The 17,252-nt window shown below is 34.0% G+C and overlaps 5 non-coding genes across 5 annotated transcripts; 2 read left to right on the top strand and 3 right to left on the bottom strand.

Moving 5' to 3' along the window:
* Positions 1-2,315: 2,315 nt before the first annotated feature.
* Positions 2,316-2,508, bottom strand: LOC120351723. Its single transcript, XR_005571498.1, has one exon. It is a non-coding gene; the product is annotated as a U2 spliceosomal RNA (small nuclear RNA).
* A 659-nt stretch (positions 2,509-3,167) lies between these two features.
* LOC120351735 lies at positions 3,168-3,286 on the top strand. Its single transcript, XR_005571509.1, has one exon. It is a non-coding gene; the product is annotated as a 5S ribosomal RNA (ribosomal RNA).
* A 1,293-nt stretch (positions 3,287-4,579) lies between these two features.
* LOC120351717 lies at positions 4,580-4,741 on the bottom strand. Its single transcript, XR_005571493.1, has one exon. It is a non-coding gene; the product is annotated as a U1 spliceosomal RNA (small nuclear RNA).
* Positions 4,742-6,217: 1,476 nt separating this feature from the next.
* Positions 6,218-6,336, bottom strand: LOC120351734. The gene has a single exon (XR_005571508.1). It is a non-coding gene; the product is annotated as a 5S ribosomal RNA (ribosomal RNA).
* A 659-nt stretch (positions 6,337-6,995) lies between these two features.
* On the top strand, positions 6,996-7,188 carry LOC120351722. Its single transcript, XR_005571497.1, has one exon. It is a non-coding gene; the product is annotated as a U2 spliceosomal RNA (small nuclear RNA).
* Positions 7,189-17,252: the final 10,064 nt, after the last annotated feature.

Genomic DNA, 17,252 nt, shown 5'->3' with positions numbered 1-17,252 from the left:
TTATACTCTGATGTAATCCATTCAGATAGGAAAGAAAATTGTCTAGTTGTCTGTTACTTCCTTTCCATAAGCAAATAATATCATCAACATATCGAAACCAGTAAACAATTTTATCTTTGAAATGACTATTTTCAATGATTCTACTTTTTAACTTATCCATAAATAATTCAGCTAGGAGTGGTGAGAGGGGTGACCCCATTGCCAACCCCTCTCTTTGTTCAAAAAATCTATTGTTATTTTAAATCTTGTTATTTTATTATAATGTTATGATAAATAATATATTGAAGTTTGAAGAAAGTGAATTACTTCCTGAATTACCGCACACAAATTAATATTTTTTAAAGGTTTTTCAAATTTAATATCAATATGATCACTGTTATTGGTGCTAAGGAAATAACTAACTACGGTACCTATAAAATATAAATTAACTAAAAAGCCAGCTAAGTTATGTTCTAATAGACTGCTTTATAATTTGTTTATGTATAGTCCCTTATGTATTTTCTCCCTTCCCTTTTTTCCTCATTACTTCTCTTCTCTTCTTTGCTTGCCTATTACATAGGAAATCATAATTGGCTAGGTATCTTCCTCTCTCTTTTTCTCTTCTCCAACACACCCAAACACAAAGCCCATGATTTTTTATATTTGTAACATTTTATTGTGTTTTATTTGTTTCGTAATTCTTTGTAATTTTGTTTTGTGTGTTTTTAATGAATTGAAATTGAATCAATAAATTTCATTAGAATATAATATATATTATCGAAGAGAAATGATAATATAAATATTATAAGAGGAAGCTATCCTTTCTCCATGAAAATATAATATATATTATAGCCTACTATTGTTGTAAATAAATAAATATAACTAGTAGTTCTGTGAACAGTAGACCTCGCGCGTTATAAACCGCAGCCTCCTCTTATACATACTGTTCATCAGAGTAAATCCTGTTTGAATGTCGTGTCGGCGAGATAACGGTGTGAAAACGGCTAATGGCTGTTGGGGTTTGTGTATCAAAAATGCTAACATCAAAAGCTAATCTCCTTCAAGACATACTGTCAACAGGACAGCCCGAATTCAAAGCAGAAAAAGTTTGAGAGACAATGCTATGTTATTTTAGTTATTAATTGCATGCGTTATTGCACGCAATAGTTCATTTATTTATTCACAATGGAGACAACGGGTTTCCCCAAATATGTCTCCTTAATAATAAAAATTGTACAGATACAAATGAAAAAAGAAAATAATGTTAAAAATAATACGAACTGATGCAATAATAAATAATACCAATAACAAAAATACCACCTACTTCAAAAATGAAAAATACAAAGATTTCAAATACTTATGAAAAAGTAGAAAAAAATTGAGAATTCAAAATTCCAAAACTTATAAAAAAATTAAAGAATATAATAACAAATAATGAGCAAGATTTTATCAATAGAATAAATAGCATTATTTATAACTGAACGACGTACCAAACCATATTATGCACATCCACACTGATACACCAACTATTTATTTGATCAGATCATGCTTACACAATATTAATATTATCATATAACGCTTTCCGGAATTTAGCGCGAGAAAACCAGAAGACATCTAGGCGCCCAGGCAAGCTTTTTTAAGTTATTTGCATCCTATTTTTAATAAGTGCATAAAAATTGCATTCAATGAGGCAAGCGACGAGGCATGCAATTTATAGTCTACACAGCTGCTGATTTTTTACAAAGTTGCATTGAGATATTGAATTGCATGCGTCATGGCATGCATTTTTTAATCCACTCGACAGCTGATTTATGATGAATAATATATATTCTATAGTCTGATATACTCTAATATTAGCGTATGAAGGAGGCTCATTTTTCCTTTTATATTATCCTTGAAATGCAAAATTTCCAAAAACCTTGTATATACGTCAACGCGCAATTAAAAAAGGAACATACCTATCAAATTTCATGAAAATCTACTATCGCGTTTCCCCATAAATGCGCAACATATAAAAACATTAAGAGAAATGCCAAACCAATGACTTGAATCTTAGACCTCACTTCGCTCGGTCAATAAAGGAAATTTCTTTAAAGGAAAGAAAGTATGGGATAGGAAAAATGTTTGAGGCATAATCACTACAGGAAGAACTGATTAACTTAAAATTTTTCATTTAGAATTTAGATTCTTATCCAAGCAAGGATGGTGGTTATACGCCTATTTTCAAATCTTCAAGATCTCATTATGTCAAGTTTAAAAATTAGACCCTTACAGAGCACGGGTTTCCTGCCTGATAACAATCACTAATATTGATTATTATTCACTTTGTTAATGAGATTAGGTGGGCCGGTCCCGACTGTACTGCAATGCCAGGTCGACCCGTGATGGAGGTGGAGCAAGCCCCTAACAATCCATCTATTTCCAAAAATCAGTTTAATATACTGGCCACACAATGTGCGGCGTATCAGATATTAAGCTGATAAGAACAGATACTACACTTTGATCTTAGCCAACAGGCCGAGAAGCGATAACTGACATTGGAGAATCATGAGCTACTATATCAAACTTCACACAAAACTCTGGCGAGAGTTTACAAAATTCCTCAACTTTGATCAACCATTCCAGGATGGAACATTGTTATATTAGTTTGGGAATACTTACATACCTTTCAAAAATTGGAAAATCATCAACATCATTGATTAGATCGAGCATAATTGCAATATTACAATAGATAATCAGAATAATATATGACACTGGAATCTTTTGACTGAAATGCAAGCAACTGTTGTGCTAGTTCCCAAAATGCCTGCTAGGATGAGCTAGTGTAGTCTCAGTTCATTAATGTTGATCTTGCCGAACTGGCACTGTAACCTCCAAAATTGATAATGATGTGATATTAATGTTCACCAATAATAACAAATGAGACATTATTCAAGTACAAAATAATTCATTTATTCTTAAATGTTAGAACATCAAGTGCCAGTTGCACAAAAGCCCGTTTAATTTCAACCGTGATTAATAAGACGGCTTCTCTGATTGGTTCTTATGTAATTGATTACGGTTAAAATTTAACCGGCTTTTGTGCAGCCGACACTAAGAAATAATTATAAAATGATTGTGTGCTTCATCTGGAATCGAATGTGGAGGAACTGTACACTTGGAATATGTTTTTAAATTTTATTCCTTCCGCCAACGGCCATACCACGTTGAATACACCGGTTCTCGTCTGATCACCGAAGTTAAGCAACGTCGGGCGTGGTCAGTACTTGGATGGGTGACCGCTTGGGAACACCACGTGCTGTTGGCATTTTTTTGCATTCTTCCAGAAAACTGTGTTCAGTAGAGCATTATTGTCACAATCATAATAACAGCTCAACTCATACCATGTATTTTGAAATAAATAAAAATAAAACGTTTATTTTGAGTACCGATATTTTTTTAAATTTTACTCACAGCATGCTTCAACAGTGTTATTTCATTTTTTAAAATTTCTCACTTGAAAATTACTACTGTTGAAATATGTTGTGGGATTTTTTAAAAAAAGGGTACTTTGATTTTTATTTCTTGGCAATTAAGAGTAGCCCTAACAAAAAAATGTATTAGAATTATTATAGTTTGAAAAATGATTATGCTTTGGCCATTCAGGTACTTATAATATAACATAGACATTGGAAAGAGGTCAATGGAAAACATTATAAAGTAATAATCAATTTGAGTAATTAATAAATTTCAATCTCCTTACAATAAAATACTAGAAGTAGGAACTTCTCAGTCCTACTTCTCTCCAATCCCTCTACCAAACACCTTTTCCAGCAACCACCCACCCTCATTTATTATAAGCAACCTCCCAACCTCAAGAAAATTCTCAGTAAAAACAAATCACTCACCTCTGATGAAATCCCAACTCCACCTGGTACCCTACCTTGCAAACGCCCCCGCTGTAAAACCTGTCCTATCACTGATTCTTCCATCTCCTTTACCAGTCCTATCACCAACTACACCCACCAAATCCATCAATCCAGTAATTGCATCTCCAAAAATTGCATATCTACCTCCTTTCCTGCAACTTCTGTCCTGCCTTCTACATAGGTGAAACCACCACTGCCATAAACCTCCGGATCAACAATCACAGGGCTTCCTTTAAAAATAATACTGCCCTACCCATGGCTCTGAGCACAACAAGAACTTTGACCAATGCTTCAAAGTCAAAGTCCTTGCTACCCTCCCTCCCGCAACCCCCTCAATAGATGTCAAGACGGAAGAATTGGCTTTTATTTGGGTGCTTGGAGCTGCTTTCAGTCCTGGTCTCAACAGACAGCAATAGTACCATAGCTACCAACCTTTAATTAAATTGAAATAAATTTCATCATATCATAATAAATTTCACAGCTATCAAATATAATATTTGAGCATATTAAATGCTCAATAAAAATGAAAAATAAATTTCATTCAAGTTCAATTCTACAATTCCTTTTTCCAATTTTAATCTAATTCTTTTTTTATTTCTAATTTTAAATCTCCTCTCTTCTATCAAATCATAAACACTCGGTGACTCAATGAGTAAATAATAAGTTTATGTTAAATTGTTATTAGATTAGGACCGGGACAGCGCGAACGCAGTCCCGACTACCAAAAATTATGCACCCGAGATGCCCACATTTGGGGCATTCGCAGGGGTCAACCAAGTCGCAGTGCAATGACAAGGCCTCGCCCTGGGGGAACCGCCTTCTTGATCACGGTAACCCCCACGCCAGGTAAGTATGAGTTTGTAATCTACACTCTTGGTTCCACTACAAAAGTTCACACATTTCTCTGGCGAGAGGTACGGAGAAAATACTTAATTATTAGAATATGATGCTCTAAAAGGATTTATATCGCATGCCAGATAATGTCCCCTACATTTCATCACAAAAATAGATACATAGATTTGATAAGAAACAAGTGAATAATAAATAAATCGCAAATAATGATGTTTTAAAAATTGTTGAATTCTCGATTCTCAGAGTTCTACAGTCCACCGGTAGATGGTGCCTACAACATCATCCAAGTATGCCGCCAAAAATTCAAACTTGCTGGAGTTTTAGTGAAATCATCTAAACATTTAAACATCTAAACAAATGAATAGAAATTGCTCGATTAATAGTATAGGATAGTAGGTATTGGTTATACGCCCTGAAATAGCAAAAAATTGGATGAAAAGCTGTTATTTCAACAATTTCACATTTTCAAGAGAGTATATCTCGAAAACTCTCGGGAAAATCACAAAACTCCATTCTAAACAAAAATTTTAGAGAATTTAACAACGCCAATGCGGTGCATTGTGGCGCAGTCCTTTAGGGGGCGCAGCCTGGGGGGCGTGATAAACTGATATTCTATAAAATTGTTACATAAAGTAGCAGTTAGTTATCATAGAAGCAATAATAATGAATAAATAATATTAGCTGCATGTAACTGCATCTTCTATGAATAGAACTACTATACCTTTGGGGACCGTGTGATATTCAAGCAAAACCTTCAACACGTAGGCGAGAGTTGATAACTTCTTCATCACTGGTGTTTTATTTTAATCTATAGTGAAGTCCACGTTATAATGGGAGTGGAGAAAGATAGGAGAAAAACGTTGACGAACCTCTTTCTTGTCAATATGTCTTCTGTATACGGTAGCTGATGCAGGCTTATTAATGTAATATTAACGGTTCAATCTCGTTAAAAATAATAAACTATATTTTATTAAGCAAGAAATTATATCTTTTATAATTAAGATGAAATATTTTAATAAGATGAAATACTTCTAGTATTTTATTGTAAGGAGATTGAAATTTATTAATTACTCAAATTGATTATTACTTTATAATGTTTTCCATTGACCTCTTTCAATGTCTATGTTATATTATAAGTACCTGAATGGCCAAAGCATAATCATTTTTCAAACTATAATAATTCTAATACATTTTTTTGTTAGGGCTACTCTTAATTGCCAAGAAATAAAAATCAAAGTACCCTTTTTTTAAAAAATCCCACAACATATTTCAACAGTAGTAATTTTCAAGTGAGAAATTTTAAAAAATGAAATAACACTGTTGAAGCATGCTGTGAGTAAAATTTAAAAAAATATCGGTACTCAAAATAAACGTTTTATTTTTATTTATTTCAAAATACATGGTATGAGTTGAGCTGTTATTATGATTGTGACAATAATGCTCTACTGAACACAGTTTTCTGGAAGAATGCAAAAAAATGCCAACAGCACGTGGTGTTCCCAAGCGGTCACCCATCCAAGTACTGACCACGCCCGACGTTGCTTAACTTCGGTGATCAGACGAGAACCGGTGTATTCAACGTGGTATGGCCGTTGGCGGAAGGAATAAAATTTAAAAACATATTCCAAGTGTACAGTTCCTCCACATTCGATTCCAGATGAAGCACACAATCATTTTATAATTATTTCTTAGTGTCGGCTGCACAAAAGCCGGTTAAATTTTAACCGTAATCAATTACATAAGAACCAATCAGAGAAGCCGTCTTATTAATCACGGTTGAAATTAAACGGGCTTTTGTGCAACTGGCACTTGATGTTCTAACATTTAAGAATAAATGAATTATTTTGTACTTGAATAATGTCTCATTTGTTATTATTGGTGAACATTAATATCACATCATTATCAATTTTGGAGGTTACAGTGCCAGTTCGGCAAGATCAACATTAATGAACTGAGACTACACTAGCTCATCCTAGCAGGCATTTTGGGAACTAGCACAACAGTTGCTTGCATTTCAGTCAAAAGATTCCAGTGTCATATATTATTCTGATTATCTATTGTAATATTGCAATTATGCTCGATCTAATCAATGATGTTGATGATTTTCCAATTTTTGAAAGGTATGTAAGTATTCCCAAACTAATATAACAATGTTCCATCCTGGAATGGTTGATCAAAGTTGAGGAATTTTGTAAACTCTCGCCAGAGTTTTGTGTGAAGTTTGATATAGTAGCTCATGATTCTCCAATGTCAGTTATCGCTTCTCGGCCTGTTGGCTAAGATCAAAGTGTAGTATCTGTTCTTATCAGCTTAATATCTGATACGCCGCACATTGTGTGGCCAGTATATTAAACTGATTTTTGGAAATAGATGGAGTGTTAGGGGCTTGCTCCACCTCCATCACGGGTCGACCTGGCATTGCAGTACAGTCGGGACCGGCCCACCTAATCTCAATAACAAAGTGAATAATAATCAATATTAGTGATTGTTATCAGGCAGGAAACCCGTGCTCTGTAAGGGTCTAATTTTTAAACTTGACATAATGAGATCTTGAAGATTTGAAAATAGGCGTATAACCACCATCCTTGCTTGGATAAGAATCTAAATTCTAAATGAAAAATTTTAAGTTAATCAGTTCTTCCTGTAGTGATTATGCCTCAAACATTTTTCCTATCCCATACTTTCTTTCCTTTAAAGAAATTTCCTTTATTGACCGAGCGAAGTGAGGTCTAAGATTCAAGTCATTGGTTTGGCATTTCTCTTAATGTTTTTATATGTTGCGCATTTATGGGGAAACGCGATAGTAGATTTTCATGAAATTTGATAGGTATGTTCCTTTTTTAATTGCGCGTTGACGTATATACAAGGTTTTTGGAAATTTTGCATTTCAAGGATAATATAAAAGGAAAAATGAGCCTCCTTCATACGCTAATATTAGAGTATATCAGACTATAGAATATATATTATTCATCATAAATCAGCTGTCGAGTGGATTAAAAAATGCATGCCATGACGCATGCAATTCAATATCTCAATGCAACTTTGTAAAAAATCAGCAGCTGTGTAGACTATTAATTGCATGCCTCGTCGCTTGCCTCATTGAATGCAATTTTTATGCACTTATTAAAAATAGGATGCAAATAACTTAAAAAAGCTTGCCTGGGCGCCTAGATGTCTTCTGGTTTTCTCGCGCTAAATTCCGGAAAGCGTTATATGATAATATTAATATTGTGTAAGCATGATCTGATCAAATAAATAGTTGGTGTATCAGTGTGGATGTGCATAATATGGTTTGGTACGTCGTTCAGTTATAAATAATGCTATTTATTCTATTGATAAAATCTTGCTCATTATTTGTTATTATATTCTTTAATTTTTTTATAAGTTTTGGAATTTTGAATTCTCATTTTTTTTACTTTTTCATAAGTATTTGAAATCTTTGTATTTTTCATTTTTGAAGTAAGTGGTATTTTTGTTATTGGTATTATTTATTATTGCATAAGTTCGTATTATTTTTATCATTATTTTCTTTTTCATTTGTATCTGTACAATTTTTATTATTAAGGAGACATATTTGGGGAAACCCGTTGTCTCCATTGTGAATACTAAATGAACTATTGCGTGCAATAACGCATGTAATTAATAACTAAAATAACATAGCATTGTCTCTCAAACTTTTTCTGCTTTGAACTCGGGCTGTCCTGTTGACAGTATGTCTTGAAGGAGATTAGCTTTTTATGTTAGCATTTTTGATACACAAACCCCAACAGCCATTAGCCGTTTTCACACCGATATCTCGCCGACACGACATACAAACAGGATTTACTCTGATGAACAGTATAAGAGGAGGCTGCGGTTTATAACTGTGCGAGGTCTACTGTTCACAGAACTACTAGTTATATTTATTTATTTATTTATTTACAACAATAGTAGGCTATAGATTATATTTTCATGGAGAAAGGATAGTTTTCTCTTATAATATTTATATTATCATTTCTCTTCGATAATATATTATATTCTAATGAAATTTATTGATTATACATAAACATACTATAAAGCAGTCTATTAGAACATACTGGCTTTTAGTTAATTTATATTTTATAGGTACCGTAGTTAGTTATTTCCTTATCACCAATAACAGTGATCATATTGATATTAAATTTGAAAATCCTTTAAAAAATATTAATTTGTGTGCAGTAATTCAGGAAGTAATTCACTTTCTTCAAACTTCAATATATTATTTATCATAACATTATAATAAAATAACAATATATAACATTTTAAGCAAAAAAAGTGTCAATCTAGTGTTTGCAGAACTATGGAGCTGTTGTAATACATTTCAGACACTCAAATGCTGCCCCAGGCCCTGATTAACCCCCCCCCCCACACTTGAGTATATACAGTATATATATTGTTCCACAATGTTACTTCTTAGTAACACTGATTTAGATTATTGAAACTATATTACAGTATTTTATTTTTTATTTCTGATAGAGTTGATACAATCATAAAGTGATTGTATCAACTGACACAATCATGAAGTGATTGTATCAACTACTGATGATTTTATAGCTAGAAGCTCGTATTCGTATTTGGATGTAGGCTAACTCCCTACTCCTGTTATTGATTTCCAAGCGATATTGTTGGATTGGATATCCATCACCAACATATTCTAAAGTCATAAATTAATCTTTTCAGTTCACTCAATAAAAGAGATTTTGCTGTCTGTCTGTCTGTGGAATTGCTAATTTCAAATGTGGAGATCTTCATTTAAAGTTAACAGTGTTTCAAGTAGTTGGGTAGTTTCTTCTTCTTCTTCTCTAAGCGCTACAGTCCTGGGCGGACCTTGGCTTTCCCAACAATTTGCCTCTATTCATCTCGCACCACTGCTTTTCGTCTCCAGCCTCTCACTGACATTGACGTCAGGTCGTTCTCAACATCTTCCAGCCATCGCCTCCTCGGTCTACCTCTCTCCCTTGTGCCCAACATCCTGCCTTCAAGCATCTGTTTCTGTATTATATTGTCGTTCATTCTGTATACATATCCTAGCCAGCTGATTCTCATGGATTTGACAGAACATAAAATATTGGCTCTTTGTACAATTCTGTCAATTTCTTCATAAGATCTTATTTTTAATTCTCCATCGTAATATACCGGCCCATATATTTTCCTAACTATTTCCCTTTCGAATATTTTGAGGGCATTGGAGTTAACGACGGAGAGTGTCCATGCTTCTGATCAATATGTGAAAATGGGGTCTGATAATGGTTTTATAGAGCTTCATTTTAGTTGTTCTTGTCACCAGTTTTGATTTTAAAAGCTTGGCATTTGCGTAGTAGATCCGATATCCTTGGTTTATCCTTCTCTTTATCTCTTGACTGAGGTCGTTATTGATGTTTAAATCTGTGCCAAGGTATGTGAAATTATTCACAGATTCGAAAGTGTAATTTCTCACTTTCAAATCTTCTGGCTACAGCGGCGGTCATCTTTAAATACTTGGTTTTGTTATCATTGACCATGAGACCTATATCGCGTCCTGCTTTTTCCAAAGTCGAGAATACATCTTTCAGTGTATTTATGTTCCGGGCAACCAGGAGTATATCGTCAGCGTAGGCATGGTCCTGTTCAGACTTATATATTATGTTTCCCTTAGGATCTATGTTGTGTACCACCTTGTGTAGGGCAAGATTGAACGGCAATGCTGACAGTGCATCTCCCTGTCTTACGCCTTTAGTGACGTGGAAACCTCTACTTAATTTACCTTCTACCAGGACTCTGGCCATGTTGTTTTTCAATGTCATCCTAGTAAGGCGGATAAGCTTTCTGGGAAAACCAAAACTTTCGAGCACAACCAACAGCTTATCATTGTCTATGGAATCAAGTGCCATTCTGTAATCCACAAACAACATGTGCAGGTCTATATTATATTCGGTGCATTTTTCCATGACCTGTCGGACTGAGAAGATTTGATCAGTTGTACCTCTCCTAAGTAAGTACCCTAACTAAGTTGGGTAGTTTAGGGTACTTTATTCTTAGATGAAATAGGTGCTGTAGCGGAGAGAGGAGTTTCAATTAGAGAAGAGATCGATGTAGAAATTGAGATGGTTTGAGCGAAAGGAGATTGCAAAGATTTAACATTCGGTAGGCCTAAGGTACCTTGCACAGTAAGTAGTAACAGTAAATTATTAAGAAAATAGAATAACATCAGACTATTTTACGTTGTTAGGTTAATCATGTTGGATAATCTTCTTATTGAACGAGCTTTAGCGAGTTCTCACTTTTGACTTACCTACTGAAGGCTGAAGTCGTTAACCGTCTGTTTGTATGTTCTACAATAAATTTAGTGAAAATTTATCAATCAGCTTCAAACTTTGAACACGTATTCTTCGGACCTTTTTACAGGTCAAGTTCGTTGAGCAACAAAATTGACTCACTCCTTCGGCCTTTTTCAGGATATAAAAATAACATTGAAAGTGCATAAGAGAAAAATTTGTTTGGTTTTTATCATTTAGTCAGCTGGAATTAATTGCATGCTATTTTTGTAATTTTTCCATCCATTTAAAAAAGATTATGCTATTTGGGAGATATCACACATACTGTCTGCCAGACATTATGAGCAGACACATGATTTCAGCTGAATAATACACAACTAATTTAATACTAAAACTAATATAGAACTAAGTTCTATATTAACTCGCTTCCCTTAACATCTGTCTGCCTGTCTGTAACACACATGTAATTATTGTGACGTTTTTAACAGGGTTGGTTCGGGTTTTGTTTGAGTGGAACTACAAACGAATATTATACTGAAATTTATTGAAATTATATAAAAGTAATATTCTATGGCACAGACTTTATTCTTAGATGAAATAGGTGCAGTAGCGGAGAGAGGAGTTTCAATTAGAGAGAAATAGAAATAGAGAGGAGTTTCAATATTTACAGAGAATTAGAATACAATAATTTGATAGATTATAAGACTCACTACAATATTAAAATTACTACAGTACAAACAAAAGTCCATCAAATCACACTGAACATAAACTAACACTCTAGCAGAACAACTTTATGATTTCTTCAACTCTCAAGAGATTAACTAACATTGACAGATTGTACACTACACTTTTACCGTTTGTTCACACACCGCTTGTCTTCATCAACGATCTATATATTATACTAACTTAGTATATATAGATCATTGGTCTTCATTCGCCATAAACTCAATACTGGCTCACATGTCCAAGTTTTCCCTCTAGCTGCGAACTTTCTAGACTATTCCAGAGACGTTCCCTTGTTTACCACCTGTCAATCAAGCTCCAAAGAATGTTCTCGAATTCTCCAGCAGTCCCAAACCTTCTACTGGTGAATAGGTGTGAGAGAGATGGATGGAGAGGAGCAGAGAGGGGGAGTAGCTGGCCGCATTCAGCTGTGCTGGAGACAACGTGACTCCTGTCCCTTTGTTCCATCTTCTCGAACTTTCGCCCATTCCCCTGCCCCGCACCTTCATGTCCCTGAGCCTATTTGTCACATTGTTAATAATACTAATTGTGATAACAGCTGCTATGACGTTGAAAAATTTGCTATGACATTTTTTCAAAGTCTTAACTTTGTGAGTAGAAGCTACTGTTAGTGTTCACTAACACTTGATTATTCAATGTATAGGTACTCATTTATTTCATTGTTGTATCAGTTTATTTCATTAGTATCTTTGAAGTGTATATTGAATATATTATTTACGTTGAGAAAGGATAGTTCCTTCATATAATAATTATATAATCATTTCCCTTCCATCTATATATATATTATATAAAAGCTAAATGGCACTCACTCACTCACTGACTGACTGCCTGACTCACTCACTCGCAGAACTAAGATTCTACCGGACCAAAAACGTTCAAAATTGGTAGGTATGTTCAGTTGGCCCTTTAGTGGCGCACTAAGAACGGATTTGGAAACATTTCCAAAGATACGCCCAAAATTTGCGTTTTTCCAGCGTTTTTTAGCGTTTTCTCAGCTTTATCGAGAACAAATGAACAGAAAATGTTCAAATTTAGTACAGAAGCTCAGCTAGGGTGTAATAATGTTGTGTTAGAAGGAATTTGAAATAACGCCAAAGATACGCCCAAAATCATCTGCGTTTTTCCAGCGTTTTTGCGCTTTCTCAGCTTTATCGAGAACAAATGAACAGAAAATGTTCAAATTTACTACAGAACATTACTGGAAGCTCAGCTTGGGTGTAATAATGTTGTGTTAACTGAATTCATATTCGAGAGAGTTGGATAATGAATGATTTGTAAATTCTTCACGTCATTCCTACTAACAAAACCTACTCTAGAACATGGTACGCCATAGTGGAGTAGGTCAATTTCCACACAGAAAAATCTAAACAAGTAGAGGACACATAAGATTTTTTGTAACTAACTATTGTATGTAATATTGTAATTTATCTAATATTTTGTGTTATTGATGTTGTAGTTTTAGTTTTTTTTGGGAAATAAACATTTTATTCATTTTTTTTATTCATTTCATTCCTATCTCTAATTTTAAAGGCTAGACTGGAGTACAATAATTCTCATAATATCCTAACGAAGTTTTCCTCCCTGCACTAAATAATTGAAATTAATCGGTGATTGAATCGAGCGAGGAAGTACTTTGACTTTCTGATGGATTAAAGCATGCTCAAATGAAAAATGCAGGCGAGCGAAGCGAGCCCGCTGATCTCATTTTTGGACGATCCAAGTCGGAAAGGGGGCGGAGCCCCCTGGCTAGACGAATATGGCGAGCGAAGCGAGCCTGACGGCTGGTAATAATATACAGGTATTTTAATTAAAGTTATTGCTTATACAAATTATACAGCAGTCTATTAGAAACATAGCTGGATTTTTATTTATATTTATTATTATTAGTTATTTATATTTTATAGGTACGGTACTGTAGTTAATTACTTCCTTAGCACCAATAACATTGGATATATTGATATTAAATTTGATAATCTTTAAAAAAAAATAATTTGTGTACTCAGGAAGTAATTCAATTTCTTCAAACTTCAATATATTATTTATCATAACATTATAATAAAAGAGCCGGATATAATTTGCGGTCTGTCTGTGGAATTGCTAATTTCATATGTGGAGACCTTCATTTTAAGTAAGTATAAATGGTTCAAATGTTTCAAGTAGTATAAATGGGAAGTTTAGGATACTTTATTTTTTGGTCGATTATCCATCTCTCAACAAGTCTTCTCTCCAAGAATGATATAGTTGGACAAAGCTACCGCATATTGATTTTCAAATTCAAGTTTTGTATGATTTTTTACTGAAAGTTATTTTTTATAATTTGAGAAGATTTTGTATTACCTGTTTATAATGCGAAGAAAATTAAATATTCAATACGTCACACTTCACGTCAGGGTTTCCCTTTTCTCACTAGTCAATTTTTTAATTATATTTTGAGTAGTTTTGACAGAAATGCCAGATGGAATTGAGCACTACGCCAAGCAACAAAGTGGCCTACTTTGGTGGGCTACACAAAGTGGCCCAGTTGATTAGTTTTCTATGATCAGAAATAAGCTATATTCTACCTAAAAGAAAGATCGATTTTACAACAATAATATTGATAGGCCTACATGACCTGAGCAAACGTCAAAGAGCTCTTTCTTAACTACATATCTGATGAAATAGGAAAGTAGCGGAGAGAGGAATTTCAATTAGAGAATAGAGAGAATGATGAATATAATGGCAGTGTTTGATTAGCAATTGTATTTCCATCCTTGTCTATCATTCAACAAAGCGGATAGCGCTCTTTCTCGCTTTGATCTGCTGTCAGATCGTTTTTTAACAATGTAGAATTAATAATTGATTAAAAAATATTTCAATTTTATGGAATTTGAAATATTTTTCAAATTATGAAAATTAATTATGAAATTATTGAAAAATATCATTGATTATTTTAAACAAGCATTAACAGTAGATATTACATCTATAAACCTGTTTCGGTTACCGTCTATAGAAGGCATTGACAAGATAGAGGATCGAAAACGTTGTTCCTATCTTTCTCCACTGCCATTATAACGTGGACCTCACTACAGTAAGTGGGAGGGTGTGAGCGGAAGGCGATTGCAGAGATAGGCCTGCAGAGATAGGCCTACGGTACCTTGCACAGTATGTAGTAACAGTAAATTATTAAGAACATACGAGTACAATAATATCGGCGATCAGACTATTATAATTGTACGTTGTTAGGATAATCCTCTTATCAATACATCTATCTGGAGATTGCTGAAGTAAAAACTCAAATAGTCACAATATTATAAGGTTTAATTGAATATGTGTTAAGAGTTCAATGAAAAAACAACACTAGTTCTCTTTTCAATTTTAATTCAATTTTATTCAATTTCAATTCACAATACAAAGCACAAGATACATAGACAACATATCTAAAAACAGATTTGTGAATATTTTCCCCACATAGACGGATCTGTGTGTGGGGAATGACTAACAGTACAAGAATTAGCCTAAAATAAAATAATAATAAGTATAATATATCTATTTATATATATGAAAGATAATAATAATAATACGAAAGAAAAATCCTATCAGTAAGCAAGGTCCGAGAAGAAAGGTATTGAAGAAAAAGAAAACTATAAATATCCATGTGGGCTAATGCTTAATAGATTAAAAGAAAAGGCGAAACGAAAGAAGAAAAAATAAAAAGGAAGAAAATCAGCAATAGATGCAGATGTGAATGATTGTTAAATGGAAATAAATGGTGACAAAAGATTTCTCGGTACTGAGAAAGGCAACAAAAGGGATGATGAAGATCCAAGCTATTCGATCATTATGAATATGACAAAAAAGCAGAATCAGAGACATGGTAACGGTCGTCCAACTGAAACAAAACTTAGTTTTCAGGTCTAAGTCAGCCTAAAGAAAATGTTCCTATCAACCCAACTCTGTATATCTGAGAGTAATGATTTGGTTATATTTCTGTAAACAAAGCCTATTGGTATTTTGTTGATTAAGTAATTACAATAGTACGGAAGTTGATGCCTGCATATAGTGAGTTTTGTGAAGTGTATATTGAATCTATTTGTGTTATTTGCTCGAATTTTGTAGGGAGTTGTGTGAGTGGTAAATAAATGGTTATGTTTATTCAAGTACAGAATTACACTTTTAATGTAAGTCTGTCTTAGAGTTGGAACCTTTAATTCTAGGAAAATTTCTCTACTTGAGTAAATTCGAGGTCTTCCCAGGGCCGCTCTAATCATGTGCTTTTGTAAGATAAAAAGCTTTTTTACATGAGAATCGAAAGCAGCACCCCACACCTCTATAATATATTGGAATAATGAATGTGCATATGCGAATAAATTTTCCTAGTGATATCTATATTTCTTATTCTATTTATTTTGTAAAATATATGGATCAAATTATTTTTATTTTTAAGGCGCTCTTATTTGATTCCTAAGTATGATTCCTTATTTGATCATAATTAAAGTTGGCTACTCAAGACTCTTGAACACACTTGACTTTTCAAATGGACCATACATTACAATCAACAACGTTCAATTGCAGTACAGTTCAGATGTTAAAAATTTAGGACTTACTAAGACCAAGACTTTGGACTGGACAAATCATGTAACTTTGACTTGCAATAGAGTCATTGCGGGCATAATGACTTTGAAGAAGGTTGCTGACTGTATCCCTCTCTCCACAAGGATTATGTTAGTCAAGACTTTGATTTTTCCAATTTTTAACTACTGTGACATTGTGACTCTTGATATGACAGTTCAAATTTTACAGAGGATGCAGCGTGCCCACAATTAATGTGTACGCTTCATCTTCAACCTCAGACGTGATGACCATGTGACTGAATACTTTGACAGACTAAATCTCACGAGGCTGCATGATTGTAGGGCACTTCATGCTGTTATTTTTCTGCACAAGACAATAAAAACTAGAACACCTAGGTATATTGCAGAGGATTTTCAATATTTGAGTGATATCGGTCGGGGTGGTACACGGCATGGTTCCCATCTGCTGGCTGTCAACAAGTCCTTTCTTGTGACAGCTTGTGGATTGTGGAATTCATTGCCGGCTGAATTGAAGCGCATTGAGGGTCATCGTTGGTTCGGCGCGGCTATCTTCCGGTGGATCATGAGGGGTGGGGACGGCTGGGCTTAGCGGGGAGTGCATCATTGGTCACGCGCATGTGTTCGTGTGTGTGTGCATGTATGTGTGTGTGCATGTATGTGTGTGCGCGCATGTGTGTGTGTGTGTGTGTGTGAGCATTCTTTTCATGCTTTCATACTTTTCATACTTTTCATAGTTTTGATACTTTCATTTATTTAGTCTTATAATTAATCTCTTTAAGAAATTCAAGTTCAACTTTAAAAGTAAACTCTAAAGACAGATATTAAAAAATACTCTTTTTATCTCTCAAAATTAATTTCATGCTAGAAGTATTCATTAATTTCCTTATTTTCTCATTTAGCTTATAAGGTTTGTAGCCATATTGCTC

The sequence above is a fragment of the Nilaparvata lugens genome, chromosome 5, assembly GCF_014356525.2.
Source record: "Nilaparvata lugens isolate BPH chromosome 5, ASM1435652v1, whole genome shotgun sequence".
NCBI lineage: Eukaryota > Metazoa > Arthropoda > Insecta > Hemiptera > Delphacidae > Nilaparvata > Nilaparvata lugens.
The sequence above is the reverse complement of the archived record's forward strand: the minus strand, read 5'-3'. Positions and strand labels throughout refer to the sequence as shown.